The sequence below is a fragment of the Hylaeus anthracinus genome, unplaced genomic scaffold (assembly GCF_026225885.1).
Source record: "Hylaeus anthracinus isolate JK02 unplaced genomic scaffold, UHH_iyHylAnth1.0_haploid 11994, whole genome shotgun sequence".
NCBI lineage: Eukaryota > Metazoa > Arthropoda > Insecta > Hymenoptera > Colletidae > Hylaeus > Hylaeus anthracinus.
In genome coordinates, this window is record NW_026534341.1 from 9,956,440 (window position 1) to 9,974,339 (window position 17,900).

The window sequence follows — 17,900 nt, forward strand, 5'->3', positions numbered from 1 at the left end:
ACAGCGGTACACAGGGTGGAAAGTTCGCGGAACGCAGCGTGGATCCTTGGCTCGAGTAGCTGCGCAAGAAACCTGTAATTATAACTTTGGAGTTTTGTCCATAAAATTGCAATCGTAACCATAAATCGCGCCACTTTGGTCTCGCAACAAATGAACGGGATTCGCTAGAGCACGGACCAGATACAGTTTACACGAGTTTCTGGAAACACGATTAATTGTATTATTCCTGAACCTTAACAAGGAGAACGAAAATGAAAAGTTATAGATATTTAAAATAATAAATTTCACCGCGATGAAATTTCATATTTTTTAGGAGGCAGTTAATCCAGCACCGTTGTAGACGAAACTAAACAAGGTTTTCGCAACAAAGCACACTTCGTTGGGCCAAGAAATTACCGAAATGAAACGAAAATATATAGTTACACATAGAACAAAGCATTCTTAATATCGACTCGCCTCGTTTTCCGAACAACGAAAACGAGAGTGTAATTTTCATCCTCAGATGAACATTTCGCCAACGGATGGTGCCCTCTTTTATGCAAATATCGCTTAAACGGCGTTCAATTTACCCTTTTAAATTCACGTAGAAATCCGCGGCTCTCGATTTTATTGTTCTTACAGAGAGGCGAGAAAGCCGCCGGTAGACAAAGGAGTTGATCCTTGACGCAGTGCTCTCCTGTCACCTCGTTTAAGGACGAGTATTTGCATGGACTTGAAACGCTGGCGAATCGGAATTGCGTCCAATTCATTGTGAATGCGCATTTAATCCGGAAGTCTTAGGAACATAACGAGCGTCACGAGGGGTGTGTGCGCGAGCGTCTCCATGGATTTGTGCGTGAGGGTGTGCCTGTGCACGTGTACCAAAACTCGGGAAACGAAGAAAGGGCGAAAAAGGAAGAGGGCACAGGAGGGGTGGAAGTTGTCATTACGCAAATTTAAGGCTGGACTATAACAGACGCGCGGAATTTTACGCTTTCTGCTGCCAGGGAGTTCGCTCGTAAAAATGGAGCCCGTATTAAAACACATTAAGTCCACCTGCTTGGGTAGTTCCGCTCGTATCTACGTACGATGTCTTACTACTCATGCCAAAAATTTAATAAGTTCATGCAAATAAGGCCCTTATGTAAATCTGGAAGATTTCACGGCCGTCCAGATCCACGAATCGCGGTACATATTTTTTCGGCTGCCCCCTTATTACTATGGAAAATTGCACCGCTGTAACCGAAGCTTATCACGCTTAAAGAAATGAGGAATTTGATTCGCCTCGAATGATCTATGCTACCGATCGCAGATGTTATATTATTCATCTCTCGAAGAATAAACTTCGAACGTGTGTTAACAGAAGAACTTTTTCTCATCTTGTGGTCCGGATTTACCGCGTACAACATCGACGTGCACTGAGCAATGATTGCATAAACCCTACGAGTACGAAAAGTCAGTTCCCCAAAATAACATAAAATTTTGACAGCGACTCTCGACCGAACATCCTTCTTCCCAATTCTTATTTTCTCCTCGAGAGTTATAGCACGCCTCGTTCGCGGAATGCATACGTGGAGAGTTCCGCAGCGTTCGTTCAATTTGCTATAAAAATTGTCTCCCCGCCGAATCAAAAATCTCTGGCAACTTAAAGTTACGCCGAAAGTTTCGCATCGAACCGCGGTATCCACCGTTCGAGTCTGCACGCTGGAACTTTTCGGTTTCCTCTTAATACACGGTCCCTCTCCCCACTCTTTCTCTTCAAAAGAAGTCTCCGAGGAAAAAATCTGAGATCTCAGCATATTCTGTCAGAATCAGTCGAGAGATCAGGATTCTCTTTGAAACAGGTATCCCCTTATTCGTTCCAACGAAAACGTCGATGGAAATGGGAAGTAGTATCTTCCAGCGGGCGAGGGATGAAAAAAGAGAGTAGAAGAGGGAGAAAGGTCGAGGGAATCGCAAAGAGAGAAGGAGAGAAACGCGAGTGGAAAATGAGGAGAAGCAGGGAAAATAAAGGAACGCGTAAGGGGATAAGTTTATCTGCGCTGGCAGAAGCGGCTCTCCACTTCGATTTTGCGCTAGTCGCTAAGTTACCCGATCTGCTCTCCATTGTCTAGTGATACCTTTGCTATACCTGGCTAAGGATTTTCTTAGGTACACCAGTCGCCGGGCGTGTTCCAGAGCTGGAAGAAAGACGAGGGAGGAGGGAGCTTACGCCGTTGAAACTTTCCCAACAAGCCCCGACTCCCGCCATTCGCGGGGGTGTTACGAAACTCGTATATTTGCGAAATGATCCTGGCCGCTACTTCCGCGTGACTCTTGTTACTTCAACGAGGAAACAATGCTACGCTCTGTTTATATGCTCCCCGATACGACGGCGCATTCGCCAGTAGAGTAAACACGTGTTCCCGAAGGCTGTGTTTCGATCGATTCAGCGCACACGCGATTGTCGCGAAACAGATGTCTCCGTTCGTCCAGGTGGCGAAACGTTTGCACAATCTGAAACAAACGCGCTAGACATTCTTTTAACGTACGATTGCTTTATTGAATTACTCTTCGCGATATATACAGTGAAATCCTTCTCTGGACGGTAGCAGGTGGTCCTTACAGAGTTTGGTGTACTGAAACCGTAAGATCACCAGTCTTTCAAACGTTCAGATAAGGATGAACACTTTTCGTCGTTTTAAGAATCAACGTAGCCATTAGTGAACTAAGTATCGCTCTGATCTGTGCACCAAAGTTTTCAGGACACTTCTTACTTTTAAAAAGTAAAGTTTTCACCACGAAGATGACTTTTATTCCCTGACCTGTTTAAAACTACAGCAAAACAAACTGGAGCCCCAGCGATCGAAACGAATGATTTATTAAAATGTCTAGTGAAACGTCACCTTTCGAATGACAAGTGATATATGTGTGCACGTAGTTGGCAAGGAATCAGAAGGGCAATGATACCAAGCCGGGAAAACGGGTCGAATGTATCATACATACATAGATACGTTATAACTGAATAGAAGGTTAAATCGAATCAAAGCATACATGGTTCGTTGTTCTTGTTGTTTTTCCATCTTCGTGTTAATTAATTACAATCGCTGAGAGACAATACAATTGATATTGCGGCGGATTCGTTCGTCTTTGTATTCGTTTATAAATAAACTTTATAGGAATACTTTGTAATAAACACAACCGTTGGAAATTGTGTAATGTTTAATTAGTAAGTTAATTAATACACAATACGCTTTATTCGGAAAACTGGTTACTTGCTCCATGTACTCTTCGTACAGAAATAAAATTAACTTTTGCGTGTGCAGACGATGTACGTGTATCAGAAACGTTTCGATTTGAAATAATAGCGTGTAATTACCATGGTATAATAATAATCACAGCACTATGTGTAATGCCGAATTCACGAATATTTCTTTAAAGCATCGTCATTGCACGCGAAGTATGTAAGTGGCGAAGGAAATTGGTGGAGTTTGTTTTACGAACCGTGGCATCCACAAGCGACGTGTTTTTAGCAAGGCGGCATGACGTGGCTACGTGTAAGCTCATCGAAACTTGAAGTGTTCTTTCATGTTTTACGAGACAGAAAACAACTTAGGTACTTAAGTGGTAATTTGTCAAAGGGAGCACGAACGAGCCAGAACAAACTGTACGAGTCGAAACTTAATGACAACGTTCCCGGAACATCCGACATACAAATTGTCGAAGCTTTGCGTCTGAAATAGGGATGAAACGTCTAATGTTTTCCTGTAGTTGGAAGGATTTAATTAAGTGAATATGATTGCTTGCGTTGAATGGCCACAATTCAATGCAAACTTCTTTCTATTAACATATTTTTGTAAGTACTGATTTAAGTTGGGACACATACGTCGATAAAGGACTTAGACTTCAATATTCTTAATTATGCAATAGTTAGGGTTACAGTAGTATATCATAATCTCTATCGCTGAAAATAATAACACATGGCAAACAATGTTTTATACTTCCAGGACACGATAGTTCTGCGATATCATGTGGTAAACAATATTTATTGTTTGCAGCAACGCACCTACACGAGTGTCGCCTCGTAAACTGATAAAGTTACGATATGTCAGTCACGAAAAATTGCTTTCACGATACCAATCGTCACGTAAAATGCACGTTACATTTTTAGGTGATCACGCATCTGTCTGTGTACGCTGACACAAACACTCGATGCATATATAAATCCGAGTTGCAAGCCTGTGTACATGTTGATATTAAATACGTCAAGAAACAACTCCGAAAAAACATGTCTCAACTAATCTGTCTCTTCCTTGCCTTGACAACAATTATTTTAATGTCGGGATTTTTCGTGGCACCTGTCGAAGGGAGAGTAAGTAAAGTATTTGGCTTCGATTCTCTCGTTAAAATTTATTAATTTATTGGTATTTGAAGATTTCGAGCACAATATTTTAACTCGTGCAATTTATGTTTCCTTATATTTAGATTTATATTTAGTGTCCTCCTGCACTCGCTGACTGCAAGCATTTGTTTTCTACGATAATCTGCAAGGTATAAGAAAATAATTCTATAGCTCTAGATTTTGTTGGTAAGAGGATAAATGGTGAATATGCTTTATGTTTTTAGGATATATGCCAGGGGAAAGAAATGAAGTAAAGGAAATTGATTTGAATCTGGATGAAAACTTTGGATGCAGCTGTTTCTGTTACTATCATGTAACCGGAGATTGGAAATCAATAATACATTATACTTTATGAACAAATTATTTCCTTGAAATTTACGAATAAATTACCTTTCTTGAAATGTTAATATTGAAGGTTTGGTTTTGTAGCTAACGAAATGTTACGTGAAATTATTTGAAGGTTAAAACAACTGTTGGAAAATGATTTACCCAAATATCCACGTAATTATACTACCAACGTATTAACGTTTACATCTCCGTAACGAAGTGAATATAAGCCTCATTATTGATGAAGTAAGAATTTTCCAATAGAGCGATACGTAATCGGATTTTGTCGATCGTGAATGTTCGTTAAATAATTACGGAAAATCCGTAGGATTAAGTACACGTTTTCAAATATGACAATTTGCTACTCAAACAGAACATGAAATCAATAGCTTGATGTTGAGACATAAAATAAACAGCTTATAGTAATATCAGATTTGTACCATTTATTACAATATCACAATACGTGAGCCAGGAAATCACAGTTTTATAACTAATAATTATCTAGTAAAGTACACGTTACACTTTTAAACGTTCTCATATCAATTTACGAATGTGGTGACCTCGAATAGCGTTGCATATAAAATATGGAAGCGCAAGTACATGTTGAGTTTAAGAATTCAGCACAAGGAATCATGAATCAAAGCATGAAATTTGTTCTTTTATTTTTTGTTATCTTCGTGTCCATATTCTTTGTGACACCCTCGCTAGGGATGGTAAACTATCAGTATTTTAAATTTTTATAGAAGACTACGATTGTTTTTATTGAGATTTTAAAATTTTACAGAGTACCGTTAATTTTAAACTGTTAAGAGCACACATTTTACCTAACATTAATTTTTTAAAACAGAAAAATCTGTATCTAACAAATCTCATGTTACATTACTTTTCAAGGATTCTCCACGATGCCCCACATTTGATACATCATTTTGCGGCTCGCCCTTGATGGAAGAAGTTTGTCCGGTACTATTATAATTATTTAACATTGTTAACAGTATTACTTAACCATAGTGCAGCTAGATGCCATACACATCTAGGTACACTCACAATTATAAGATATAGAAGTATAATACTCAATTTCTTTTTGTTTATTAGGACATGTGTCGCAGAGTGCTGAGTCGAAGGGGGAAATAAATTATAAATTCGTAGCACAACTGATCAGCAAGCTGATGCACGATATCATTTGAATAGTTTATTTTTATCGATATTGTAATACATTTCTATTTGGGAAATAAAGTATGATGAATTATTGATACGTTACATTATTTAACCATCAACACGTTCATATTGTTTGCACCACTTTAACATTTAAATGTAGTCATGATTTTCAATGACAAAGTTTTAAATATTCACAAGGGAATACATGTAAATCCATAAATTTGTTAGAGATACCATTTTTCCATTAAAAAATGTAACGAATAATTTTGGTTTGTTTAATGCAGAATATTATTTAATAAATGATCCCCTTTAGCTACCAATCAAAATTATAATCATAATCTTACCGCACTTTTAATGCAAAAAGTTGATGACTCATTCGTGATTCTTGTGACTCCACAAATTGATAAGCTTCCATCACGCCAGTCACGAGAAATCGATTTTACTGCTAGAATTCATACATGAAATGTGTTTCGTATTTCCTAGTGTTCATAAATCATTTCAACGTGACAGAACCACGAATTCCTGTTGGATATAAAAGATGAAAATGCGAGGATATGTTAACATTAAACGCATCTAGAACTCGACGCGAGGAAACATGAATCAAAGTGTTAAGTTCCTTCTCGTACTTTTTTCTCTTATTTTCGTGTCGGGGTACATTGTGACTCCTGCTGAAGCGGTAAGAAATAAATTTTATTTAATTTCTTCGATTGTTATGATGAAGTTTCTCTATCCAGTATCATTGATCAATTTTTTTCACACCACTTTTTCAAGGATCCATCAAAATGTGGCGTTTTCTATAAAAAAAGATGTCGCTTTCCGGAAATAAGAGCCATGTGTGGGGTACGATTATGATTACTATATATAATATTTCGTATAACGAAACCGTCTCTATGGTATTACTATTCCATTGTCTGTAGAAATAATTTAATAATCATGATTATTTTTTCTAAATTGATAGAATCTATGCAACGGAAGATAGAAAACATTGATTGCATAATGGACGACGTCTACATCCTGAACCGAAGTATTGAGTTTATTTGTATACAATTACTTACAAACATGTAACTGAATACCAACAGTAAATAAAGTGTGAAAATTATTTAAAGCTGTAAGTTTCTTACCTTTATACCTCAATGGCGAGTGATTTGTCCTAATAATACAGAAATATACCTTTATTCTACTTTAAAACAACCTTACTTTTATTAAAAATGTTTAGTCGACATATTAAAATAATTTTGAGAAGAGCAATGATAGGAAATGTCAATGTAATTATGTTATTAATGTATTATAGTTTGTTAAATCGTGCATAAACCTAGGATTTGTTTGGTAAAATCATAAAATTTTAAATGTGCACATAATCCGCCTACCACAACAGACGGTTTTTGTATATAAGAAGGGAAAAAGCAAGCACCAGGGCACGTTCACATATTAATACGCTGAAAATTCATTAAGAGAATCATGCAGGACGAAGTCAAGTTTCTTGTATTATTCTTATATCTTGTTTTGATGACCGGATATTTTGTGATTCTGGTTGGAGCGGTGAGCAGCATAATTTCATCCATTCTTTTTTCTAATCTAGAAATTAAACGTTTATTTTCTGTTTAATTTTTAAAAGGACCCACCAGATTGCGATGATATGGACCAAATGCTTTGTAGTCATGCGGATATTCGTCAGATGTGTATGGTACTGTCATGTTTCATCAACTCTGTAAATTCAAAATACTGTTCGTAATGGAAAAATTGCATTCATTTTTTACCTTCTTTTTCAGAGTACATGTCAGCTTTAAATTTCTGGTATACTAATGATGAAAATTTTGGATTTATCAATTCCATAAAATGTGGAGAATGTAACAAAAATGGCGAAATAAAATGATTTGCATTATAAGTATATCGTTATTTTTCTTAATTAGTTGTAGAATGTACAAAATTTTTTTTTAATAAAATTAATACCTTAACCGTACCTAAGATTAAGCTCACCTAACAAAATATACAAAAATAGCGATGGTCTTGTCATTTTTTTCAATCTTAAAACACGGTCACGAAAAACTGAACTTACAGTTAAAATTGGTCACGAGAAATACATAATACGTTTATAAACATGTTTATACCTATCGACACGTGTCATAACTTGGAATAGTTTTTGCATATAAAAGGGGGATGTTCGAATAGAAATTCATAGTAATTCCGTGAAAGATTCAGTAAGAATAATCATGAATCAAAAAATTAGTTTTCTTCTTGTTTTGGTCTCTCTCATTTTGATGTCTGGATTTTTCATGACATCTGTGACAGCGGTATGCTAAAAATCTTCTTTCAATAGTTTTATATTTTTTAATCAATACGCGAAGTATCATTGATCTGCGATAAATTAACTTACTTGTAATGGTTATTCGTTTATTTAAAGGAACCAGTCACATGCAGATTTCCATGTAAACGTGGGAAATATCGTGGCCAGTGCAGGGTACTGTATTTACCATTTCATTTTGACTATTCGTGAAGTTGAAATTCATAATGTAATTATTGTGCTCATTTTTATTTCATTTTTCAGAAGCAATGTCCGTAAAGCGAATTTCACTTTCTGGAAACTACGTCGGCCCTACAATGTGGATTTATGATTCAACGATTTTAATGATTATGAAAAATGCAATCACGTGTGAAGAAAAATAGATAGTAGCCTTTTTAATAGAGAAAAGTAAAATGCCCTAATGTTTCAAGATAGTCACGAAAAACTATTTGCAACTATAATTTGTTACGAAGGAAACATAATACTTTTCTCAATGTATGTAAAGATTTTGGACTTAATCATTCTCTAATTAGTGTGAAAAGTGTAATTAAATGGGAAATAAAATACAATTTTTTGCATTACTTTAATATTTGTATATTTATGTTAATATTCTACCATATCAGTAGCTTGAAACAATTTGTCACGTAGAAAACATATTTCTAAACGTGTACACAATCAGTATATAAAAATTCTAAATGTGCGTGTAATCTGGTTATATGTGTCATAACTTCGAATGGCACTTGTATATAAAAAAAGAAGAGCAAACACAGATAGATGTTCACAGTGTACGTGCTGAAAATTCAATACGAGAATCATGAAGAAAGACGTCAAGTTTCTTCTAATATTTCTATCTCTCATTTCAATGTTGGGATTATTCATGAAACCCGTGACAGGAGTAAGTGTACACGTTTATTTTCTTTCTTTTATAAACAATTAAAATGTGTTTCTACCCAACACGTTAATTCACTTACTGTTTGTAACTTGAATTTTTAAAGGAACTAAAGCAATGTAGATTTTCTTCTAAAAGCCGCTGTAGTGACCCGAATTTCCGTAACATGTGCAAGGTACTTTTTAACTCTGATGATATAATCGTATGGTGTATTAATATAATTTTTATGCTTATTCAAATCTATTTTTTAGAGAAAATGCTCATAAAGGAAATGAACTCGATTTTCTGACAAACGATGACGACTTTGGAATTAATCATTTTAATTATTAAAAACAATGTAATTAAATGTGAAAATAAATAAAATTCTATGCATTACCTAAACATTTTTATATTTACGGATATTTCAAATATACCATCACCCTAAGCATTTCTATAAAAATTTCAATTATCGAAGCACGTCACAAGAATCACGAATGATCTTAACTAACAAAATGAGCAAAAAAGACGGTAATCTTCTTACCTTGTAAGAATATGTATCACGACTGTCACGAAAACCTGCACGTATCGCTGAAATTTGTCACGGAGCATACATATTACGCACCTAAATGATCGCGTAACTACCTGTTCGTGCCATAACATCGATTAGTTTTTGTATATAAAAATCTGAACGACAAATGCAGCTGCATGTTTATAACAAACACGCTGAGGAGTCGATACGAGGAATCATGAGTCAAACAATTAGCCTTCTTCTCGTCTTTGTTTCTCTTATTTTGATGTCAGGATTTTTCATGACATCAGTAACAGCGGTAAGATAAACATTTACTTTAATTTCTTCCACATATTAAAACTGTTTCGCGTGTAAAGTCATTGATGTATAATTTTATCCACTATTGTTTCTTTTGGTTCGACATTTTAAAGGAACCTCCAGCTTGCAATAATTTACCAAAGAAACTTTGCAGCAGCATGAAATACCGTAACATGTGTAAGGTACTGTCAAGCAGATTCGATGTTATTAACTCACATAACTGCAATTTATAATGTAATGACAATGTCCGAATGAATTTTGTTTTTTAGAGCAAGTGTTGATAATGGATTTTGGTCTCTGACAGACAACGGCAGCACCACGACGAATATTTTGACGTAAACCACTTTGATTCCCGTTGAAAATACCATAAATGTGAAATACATAAAATTCTACGTATTTGGTTATTTTCAATAACAAATAAATGTAATGCAATTACTGTAATCTTCTTCATTTTCTTCTTCTCATCGATGGTTACAAATTATTATCTTTGGAAATTGTCTGTATACTGTTGAATAATTTACGGTCATACAATCTGAACGCAATTTCTTGACGTTGTTTCTTAATTCTCTGCAAACCGGTTACTCTCATTTCGTAAGATGATTCGCTTCAGGTTTAACCTGATTCAAGTAAAATAGGTTAAGTTTTCATCCTTGCATTTTGTCAATTTCCTCGTTATTCATAACATTCAAGGATAGTGTTCTTGAAATTGTGGAGTTTACGGTGACTTTGAAATTAACACATCCTAGAGACATATAAAAATCAGATTTAAATAGAATCCTGGACAATGTAAACGTTCGTCATTGAAAATGGTTTTCAACTCTTAAATATTCTGAAATTGCGTTTTCTAAATTATAAATGGAAACCTGATACACATATATCGAGCGTTACACCTCTCGATTCTGTAAAATCCAATTAATATTACAAGCGTCTATTATCCTCCAAACATCCACACTGATCGGTCGATGTTAACTTCACCGTATCACGGCTAAAATTAGGTATTCATCTCCCGTGAACATATCAATGTTTCATTTCTCTTCCCCGTCGACCCGCTTTACCTTAGTTTACAGCGCTTCGGAGAGTTCAGAGCGCAGCGACCGACTTTCCGTCGCACGATACGGCAAATCGCAACACGGAATAAGGAAGATTACAAGCTGCATCGGTACGCGCCTAACATCTGGCTTAGTTTCCCGCTATATTACTTCTGTTTCCTTGGAAAACGCAGACGTAGGACGCAGGAACGCGAGGCAGCGTAGCTCGCTTGTGGGGGAGGTTAAAGATTTTCATGAATATTCTTTGGGTTACATTAATGCGCTTTATAAATATGTATTAAACCCGCGGATTTTACTATCTCCGACAAATTAAGCTTTCCAGCTGCCTTATCCCTTCCCGCCCCACCAGGCCGGGGCGTTACCGCCAGGGGAAGATGCAATTGGAATAGTAATTTCGAACCGCGATCTCCGTCGCAACGTTTCGCGTCGCGTCGCACCGCGACGCGGGCGTTTAATATTCTACACAATGAATTTATATTTTCTATTATATGCCGGAGGATCGGGGATTACGGCGTTGCCATGATTTCGGTCGGATTAAAGTGTTCGGACAGAGGGCTCGTTTTATCCACGCACGAGAAGCGTTGAGTTTACAAAAAATACTGGACGGGTGCAGCGCGCGAAGCGAAAACAGACTGGAATTAAACATTTGCAGCGTCTGAAACTTTGAAATGAGTAATAATAAGTCATTTAAATATTTGAGAAACGGTGATCTCATTCGTTGGTAAGAATTTGTAAAATGAATGCTCGTTTGTCTTGTATCAGAAGTGACGTTTGTAAATGTTCATTCAGTGCACTGATGGTTCTTCGAGATCGCGTCAAATGGTAACAGGCACGTGATTTTTCGTTCGTTCCGGGTATCACTTTTTCTCCGAAGTTATTTTTAAAATATACAATGGATTCGTGTATAGACGCGCCGTGGAATATAAAACACGTATTTTTGGTGCATACGGGCGTCCATCAACAGGGTGACAAAAGAATGGCGACAATAATATATTCCACGTATATTCACGTTGTCACGTGTTCTCGTGACAAAACATTGTAAAGTGACACTGGTAATCTTTACTGTTCGAAATTGCTCATTGTTGGCGGGATTTTTCATTATGCAATGCAGACACAGATACGATTATAGCACTTTGTAGTTTATATAACAATTTTCAACTAATCTTCACAGTTTGTATTACATATCATGTAGCGCATTTGCATATTATAAAATACATAGGTATACGTCGAACTAAACGTAAGTAAAAAAAAAATTTCCACGTTATTTTCTCGCAAACAATAACAAAGAATAAAAATTTATGATCAGTCGAAGTTCTCATATATTTATACATTCATTGTTCCACATGAAATTTATCGCTCTATGAAATATTAAATCAAACACATTTCAGTCACGAACAGTTCTAAAGTTTGAATAGTCACGATGATGGTTATATAAATATCGACTACTTACATACAATAAGCAAAGTGAATTAGTATTAAAGTAGTCGCAAATTCGCAAAGCAACATGTATCAAGGTCCTAAGCTCTCTTTCATACTACTTTCAATTCTTGTAGTGACAGGTTGGCTTCTGTTGCCTGCTGAAGCGGTGAGATGAACATTTGATTCTGTTCTCCAATTAAAATTTGTTAATTTATTCATACTTCCTATTTTTTGTACAGTATATAATCGATGCGCCCCTTAGAAAAAAAGGTACTGTCACAACTATTTAAAATCCACAACTCCATTAGTTATTCGTTAGTATATATAGTATAATATAAATGATTGATGTTCTAAATACATATAGGGAGAAGATAAAGAAGGAGATGCAAACTCGTCATAATGCGTAATAAATTTCAGTCAGCATGGACAAGCGTTAACACAAAATAAAGAACACATTTGTAAAACATACACCTTTTCTTTCCTGTGTTAATTCACATACATTGTTATCAATATAACGTTCTCAACAAAATTGCGATTCATGCTAACACGTTTCCATCAAGTATTCGCTAAGCTTCATTTGCTTATCGTCGTTTACAATTTGTGGAAGTCATACATTATAAGGACGAAGTAAACGCCGTGATATAACACCGTAAATAACATTACTTTAGTACTCCTAATCTTATCCTGTTTACGACTTTACAAGTTGGTATTATATCTTACCACGCGTCAGTCACGAAAGAATATTTTTGTTACCAGAATTGGTGCATAAAATTCACGTGAAGTCACTAAGTGCACACGAATCCATTTGTACACGTCACAGCCACGAACACTGGCGGTGTTTTAAAAGTTACAGGGTGAGCGAATGTGAATATCAAACGTGTTCAGAATTCGATACAAAATAACATGTATCATGCAGTGAGGCTGTTCAACTTGTACCGCTTATATTAATGTCGGGGAAGTGGTGAACGACGAATTTATTTCTCCTGGCTAGAATCCTGAGTTTCATTAATGTTACGACCCTTCTGGATGCTATGTGTTCGCTATATTCTATCATTTTTTGCAGAGTGAAATTTAAGTTGCAACCATCGAAGTATATTAACTTCATTAATTCATCGTACTTCCCTTTGCTCATTAGCTACGGTACTTCTCCCTTGGGAAATGAATTTAAACCCATGGCGATATCGAAGGACTATTTTAACTTTAATCATTATCCAACTTCTATTGACTTTCTTAACCCCATCAGAAAATATTATGCATTTTCAGAACGTTTTTGTAATAAATTGTACGCGCTGAATTATGTAGTATAGTTTACATGAAATGGGAGAAACAATCTAGTTGCCTTACAATCTAGGAAAATGATATACGTAGTCACGGTACTAAAATGAGGCTTATCATTTTCGTATGCCGCATGATAAATGAATCGTTCTAAAATATTTAACATTTCATAAATTTACATGCACGCGATACACAAATGTTGATAAATAAATTCCGCGATTTTTACACGCGACGTGAAATGTTCCACGTCGGTATCACGTTCACCGTGGGCGCGTCGACGACAATTTTCGTTGTCGAGTACACGAAGTATCCGAATTGCAAATTTTATCATTGGAAATCCAATAAATTCTGCGTCCAAGCGTCGTCGCTTCTGTTCGTATAAATAATTTTAATGAAACTCCCTCTGTATTTTTACGTAACAATGTAAACCATGTATTATCCGGATATAACATAATAAACTTATAACAAATCAATTGTCGTTTGTTTATTTAATGAACATCTATATTAACTTTGATTTATTCAACTAATAAAGCATATGAGCAGAGAGCTTTCAACGGTATCTCCAGAAATAAATATCAGCGTAATTACATTAATTTATCTGTCTTTGTTAATACATTGTAAAATTACTTTTAATAAATAATACGTGTACGCTCTACGTCCTGTACCGTAATATTTCATATTAATATGTATTGCATTTTAATACAATAGAACGAATACAGTTGTATGGATTCATTTTAACAGAGAAGAACTAACGTCATACCAGATGGCCTTAAAAATTGTGGCCAAAATGTTTAGCTTCAAATTTTGAAACAGAACTATCCGTATGTACTTAGCGACCGGTATAAATCGTTTCTATTCACGACATTACAGCAATATTCCATTTCACGTCCTATGGACTCAAAGCAACTAGCAATGGCCATTTCGACATATTAGTATGCCGTTGGCATTCATTGATGCTAAAAGGTGGTTCGGTTGGTTTGCCTAAATGCAGCACTTATACGTTCATTTTGTGCACAATATCATTACTGTACACCCAGTTATGCGGTCTAACATATCCGGGAGATATCCATGCGCGAAACACTATTGTGTAACACATAAACTAAGATACAGTGGACCAACTAAACCATTCCAGATACAGAGCAGTTTATAGAGGAAGGTTCTCGTTATAATAGAACGAAAGTCTTGTATGTTATTACTAAGTATTTGTCCTATTTTATTTTATTGGCGGTAAGGAAGATGCAGGTGATACAATTTGGAATAATACATGATGGGTACACCGATTGCACGGGGGAGTGGAGAGGAAATCAATCCTCTGAATTCTTTGTCTGAAACTTCTTCAAACTTCGCATTTAAATAAAACGCCTCACCCAACATGCACTGTTTTTAATTAAACAGATCAGGACATGCAACGCCATCGTAACGTAAATTAATTAAATAGCAAACTAATTTCATGAGGCACTTCTATATTTCTTGTATGAAAGGTGTTCTGAAATATATATCATCAATGTGCTAAGAATTTTTTTATTAAATATGTTGACAGTCTTCAAAGCATTTATTAAATTTTTCTACACTAAGTTGATATTGGATTGACGTTGAAATTTTGACGAAAGGAATCCTTGTTCCTTCCACATCCAAACTTCTGAACTCCGCGCAGCATGTATAGGTTATCGGTGATCGACCAGGTGATACGCGCAACGTAAGAGTCTCGCGAGAAAAAGCACGGGTAAAGTTTTTACCTTGAAAACCAATTAAAGCAATATAAAGTTCTGAGCTATGTGCTGTCGGGGTGAAGTCGACGCCACGGTTGGAAGTAACTTGCAAGTGAAGTGATGCTGGGATCGATGGTTCGAGGACGAGTTTACAGAAGTTCGAGTGACATAATCGAATGAAATAACTGACAACCAGAGCGAATTAACAACTTTTTCAACATTTAGTTTTGCGCCGGGCTCCCATTGCGTTGGACGTTGCCGAGGGTTGAGAATTTAATCTTAATTTACATTCACTGTATTCCTTCAACGATAAACCGTGGTTGATTGAAAACGAATGGTCTTCGAGCGTGGCCCGTTTGGTATTGAACGATAATTAATTGGATCGGTAATTAACGTATTCCTTTTTCCGTTCTTTCTGCGATTGTTTTTCCCGAACGGGACAGACAACGACGACCTTCAAGATGTTTCCCCGTTTTCGATTGAAATAATGATTTCCCGAAGTTTTATGAAGATTAAGTAGGAATTAAGGGGTCATATATAAAGGGCGGTTCGCTAAATCGCGATAAATCTTCGTTATAAACTTTTACTTGACTTCAGCTCGCTAATGAAGGGTCATTATCCGGTGGATTCATCCGGTAAAATGAAATTTTCATAATTAAAGTGGGTACATTACGGGGTATAAAAACCGGCGAAAGTTGCATCTGAAAAATTCAGCTCGTTAAACAAATAAAATAATTCAAACTGAAGGGAGAGAAAGAGCGAACGTGGCAAAAATAAAAAGTTGACGGTGCCGTGTTTACTCTTTCATAAAGCGTGGGAATGAAAGATTCGAGGCTAATGCTTGGAAACAAATTTTACGGTAACTGTTAATAGATAGAGGAGCGAATCTCAAATTCTGTACCTTCTGGAACATTTTCGCACTACCACTCCTTCCTTCGGCTACGTGTTGGTACTATTGAATCGTAATACGTGAAATGTTTGCATTCTTACATTGAATCACGGCCGTTTGCTATTTTTAATGAAATTCATTTTTAACGAGTGCAAGCATTAAATACGTATCTCGGGAAATGTTCGTCAAGCGAGGGCATATATTGCTTTTTTTTTCATTTCTATAAACACTTTTATGATTATTATATATTGAAATATTTATTCAAGTTTGTCAGAAATGTCAGAAATGCATTTATGAATTTATAAATGGTTAATATTGGCAATTTAGACCAGGACCGAAATGTAGGAAGTATTTAAGTATTAAATATCTATCCTCTTCGACTGCTTGTATTACTGCTCATGATGTCGACCAATTGAAACCAATTAACATCGAATTCTTTTTCGTATTTTCAAGTAACTCTGCAGGAGTCAAATTTTTACATTCAGCCCGATTTTTCCCAGACACAGAGGGAGTTTAAAAGCCGAGGACTACGTCAGCGTGGCAGTCGACTATAGCGAATGGTTCCATTTATCGATCCTCGTTCAATGCCAGCAAACGTTAATTTCATTATAACGAAATAATGGAAAAAGAAAATGTAACGGCGAAAAACGCTGCGACAAAATCGCAGCATCGTTAAATTTCGTGTAATGCTGTTAACCCGGGCCTCCGATGAATTTTTTTTTCCGATGGTGTGTATGCGGCACGTTTTAAACGCGTTTCTCTTTCCTGGTGCGAACGGAATATCCATTACCAAAAACGAGTGCGGAACCCGTTGTCCGGTGAATAATATACCGCTTTAAATGGCGCTACAAACGATGACGAAGATATTCGAATCAGAAGAGCTTAAATAATTGCGCGCTAACGCAAAATTCATGTAATTATTAAATGAAAACGTTTCGCGTTCAATTATTGTGCTACGCCGAACATACCTTTATAGTCGAGTCAGAAATTCATATTATTCATACTTGGAAAGCTAGAAGGATTGCCACTGATTGGAATTCAGATTCAATGATTAGAATTTTTGAAAATGTTGATTACCGTGGTTCTAGATGAAACTGATGATTAATAACATTTCCGTGGGCATGAACGTCACGCATAGCAACACACACTAATTCAAATGGAATGCGAGAAAGCTGATAAACGTTTCACTGATATAAAGACTCTATACACATATTCATGAAGCTAGTATCATTATAGTAGCCTACAGGCAACCTACACTTAATAGATGAGATAAATAATACCATTACAGTATTTTTAATTATTGTGCAATTACTTATTTCGAATAACCAACAATTACTCGGTAATATCGCGAACACCAGGAACGATCCTTGTATTATTTTGCATTTTCTTTATTGTGCGAAGTAATGTTGTATGCTTAATAAATATGTGCCACTGCATATACGTCAGTTAAATTACAGTGCATCTCTCTAATGAAACTTCTCATTCGATACAAGAGCAGAAGAAGAGCAGAAGATTTTATTTATCGTCTCGTGGCCCCGTGCAGCGGGTTAGGTTCTTAATGATACTTTTCCAGCTCAGCGAAACGCAATTATAATGGGAACGAACTTTCCATCCACTTTGTACATCTCGAGTGTATAGTTAAAATTACAACGGGGATCGATTTCTCGTCGTGGTACCGCGGCAACCGGAATGAAATTATTTAATTATCGAGAAAAATTGCTCCTTGAAAACCAACGAGTTCT

The 17,900-nt window shown here is 36.1% G+C and overlaps 3 long non-coding RNA genes across 3 annotated transcripts; all 3 read left to right on the forward strand.

Annotated features, from left to right (window-relative positions):
* The first annotated feature begins 5,255 nt into the window (after positions 1 to 5,255).
* Positions 5,256 to 5,935, forward strand: LOC128888503 (uncharacterized). The gene is made up of 3 exons (XR_008460276.1): positions 5,256 to 5,400; positions 5,579 to 5,647; positions 5,780 to 5,935. It is a non-coding gene; the product is annotated as an uncharacterized LOC128888503 (long non-coding RNA).
* A 444-nt stretch (positions 5,936 to 6,379) lies between these two features.
* LOC128888501 (uncharacterized) lies at positions 6,380 to 10,258 on the forward strand. Its single transcript, XR_008460275.1, has 11 exons — positions 6,380 to 6,518; positions 6,614 to 6,682; positions 6,801 to 7,381; positions 7,458 to 7,526; positions 7,612 to 8,133; positions 8,244 to 8,300; positions 8,388 to 9,018; positions 9,119 to 9,187; positions 9,264 to 9,818; positions 9,931 to 9,999; positions 10,087 to 10,258. It is a non-coding gene; the product is annotated as an uncharacterized LOC128888501 (long non-coding RNA).
* Positions 10,259 to 12,047: 1,789 nt separating this feature from the next.
* LOC128888504 (uncharacterized) lies at positions 12,048 to 12,969 on the forward strand. Its single transcript, XR_008460277.1, has 4 exons — positions 12,048 to 12,103; positions 12,255 to 12,451; positions 12,525 to 12,555; positions 12,650 to 12,969. It is a non-coding gene; the product is annotated as an uncharacterized LOC128888504 (long non-coding RNA).
* The last annotated feature ends 4,931 nt before the right edge of the window (positions 12,970 to 17,900 follow it).